We start from the raw sequence: 2,621 nt of genomic DNA, 5'->3' as shown, positions 1-2,621 counted from the left end.
GAGAGCATGAGGACACGTCAACCCAAGAGGTACTTGTCGACCTTGGCAACGAGTGGCGCGAGCGCGTTAAGCTTCAGCTTTCCAGGGGACTAGAGGGACCCCGATCAAGTGTTAGATGTTTATTGGTATGTGCCGATTTAATTAGTTTAGTTCTTTGAGGTCATCCATTGATTCCCGTTATGGATTCGCCACTAGATTGTCTTAACTATCTTTAACATTATTATACAGGGGCCAGTGGCTATAGCCTATAGCACACGTATTCTTCGAAGTTGCAAAGTGAGTTTTTTTTCGATAAAGAGCTGCGGAGTGAGTTGCTTTTACCATACAAATACCAGCTGAGGATCAGCTCCATGAAGAAACAAACTCATTGCGTCGCAACGATATGGATAGTTACACACCCCAATCCAAAAGGAAAAACGAGAGAATTAAGGGCAAAGTCACAAGCACACATATAGGACGACGCATACACAACCCAGATTACAAAGCAACGACATAACGAGATGATATAACTCGTGATTCTGGATACTATTGATAAGGAAGCCCTGATCAAAACTTGCTTCCTAATAAGCAACTAAACTCGTATGCTTTCGCCGTCCAATCTAGACGCAGCACAGGTCGCACAGCCAGCAGCAGCACAGTGCGGCGACACTGAAAAGCATACATGCATCCATCACACGAAATTAGTGGCAGGCTCTTACAACGTTGTGATGCCGCACGTGAATTTATATACTAGCTCAAGCATACAAAGTTAAACATAAATGTGTAACGAAACGACGAGAGCTTGTGCGTGCATACCATGCATCGAGGAAACCAGTTTTCCGGCCGCGTTGCCTCGTCTCTTCCCGGCGCGGCGAGCCGTCGCCCCCTGCTGGCACCGTGTCCGCTGCCGTCGGGTAGCCTGACGAAATCGGAGCAGGTGATCCAGGTTAACAAGAAAATTTAAAGTTGATTTTTTACATTAAAAAGTTATTTTTGGTGCATCTGGAGACAGTGAAAAGTCTAGGTATTAAAACCAAATGTTCTACGAGTAGCAATTACCTGGCGGTGGCTGCAGGTCCCTGCGGTTGCTCTCCATGCTTCTATACGTACACAGACTCTGACTCTGACTGAGGCTTCTTCGAGTACTCGATCGTTGTCGTTCGATCGTGTGATTTAGCTGAGAAGAAGCGATGCCACCAGCCTATATATATAGGCCATATAGCCCAGGAGAGCTAGCGCTGATCGTGCATGGTGTCATGGCCACGTACGATGGACCCGCCGTCTTCAAGATATTTGCTCACCACTTTTTCCGCTAAAAAGGTGGAATTTGAGATGCTTGTCCATCGACTTGCATGTCGAATCTGTCTTTTTTTTGCTGCCGGTGGGAAATTCTGAACGAAATTAATCGGCAGCTCATTTTGACACGTTAAGAACGACGGAAAACCTGAGACCGAGAGACTATTTGTCGGCAGTCGGCGCCAGCCAGAGCTAAGTTGCCGTTTAATATAGAAAGCGATCAGGCAATATGATAATACTTACTTTACCCGAAAGAACTGATATTGCTTTAATTTGATTCCTGCCTTCAAGGGTCAGCCTCTGGGTGTGTGCGCTCGCCCCTCGCAAGCGAATCGTTTTTATTTTTAGGGAAAAGCAAGTAATTTCATATCCGGCATTTGAAGAAAAATCGTATAATGATTCGAGCAGTTCTATCCCTCACATCACATCCCGTTGTTTTTCTGTAATATCGATCAAGAATTGTTCACTGATCCTCGCAAAAAAAAAGGAATTGTTCAGCGAGTGGGATTCGTGTGCATAATCACAAAAGGATCAAGTACCCTTCCGCGTTCAAAGCAAACCTCATTTCTACGGTTCCAACAGACCACAACATAGCTGAAGCCTGAAAGGGAGCATTTCCTAGATTGCCAAAGCATTTAGGGGGTTGTATCCGTTTTAAAAAAAGCATTTACAGGGGTTTCTACTTGGCATATACTTCCTCTGTAAACAAATGCAAGATGTTTTTGCAGTTTAAATCAAACTGTAGAAACATCTTATGTTTGTCTACAGATGTAGCAGGTGATTTGCGTGCATACCAATTGACGAGCACGTGGCCCAGAATGGTATCTTCTTGGTGAAACCCGTGTTACAGGAAATACCGGCATAACGCGTATGAGCTGTTTGGGGCCCCTTTTGTACTGGAGAACCTTCAAAGAATGAGAAAAAGTCGAGATACGTTCCACAAATTGCATTAGTTTTCCGACACATAGACAAAGTACAGATCGAAGGAGGCATCGGAATCTTTGTCGATGGTACGTGCTGGATGTTCAACACGCGATCCTATCGCCAGAAACGCAAGCACGACACTGGTCAAATATTGTCCCGATCCTCCCTCTGACCTAGTCGTCAAATTATTCCCCATCTGCCGACGCCTAAAATAGGACTATGAGGAAAAGGTTACAGGTGTATATGGATTAAAAGAAGATGAATCACCCCGTAGAAGGGACTGGACGAGCTTTTTTTTTAATAAAAGAAGGAAAACGCTAGCGTTCGACTGGCGGATGTTTGTGCTCGCATCAACCTCCTTTGTGACCGTCGGATATGATTTGGATCAAACGACTCACACGCAATCTCTATCCTAGTACAGT

At 44.9% G+C, this 2,621-nt stretch overlaps 1 long non-coding RNA gene across 1 annotated transcript; it reads right to left on the bottom strand.

Moving 5' to 3' along the window:
• Window positions 1-281: 281 nt before the first annotated feature.
• LOC119297698 lies at window positions 282-1,148 on the bottom strand. Its single transcript, XR_005145722.1, has 3 exons — window positions 1,039-1,148; window positions 796-898; window positions 282-648 (listed from the first exon to the last, which is right to left on the bottom strand). It is a non-coding gene; the product is annotated as an uncharacterized LOC119297698 (long non-coding RNA).
• Window positions 1,149-2,621: the final 1,473 nt, after the last annotated feature.

The sequence above is a fragment of the Triticum dicoccoides genome, chromosome 1A (assembly GCF_002162155.2).
Source record: "Triticum dicoccoides isolate Atlit2015 ecotype Zavitan chromosome 1A, WEW_v2.0, whole genome shotgun sequence".
In the NCBI taxonomy this organism is placed as follows: Eukaryota; Viridiplantae; Streptophyta; class Magnoliopsida; order Poales; family Poaceae; genus Triticum; species Triticum dicoccoides.
This window is presented reverse-complemented; position numbering and strand designations above follow the sequence as displayed.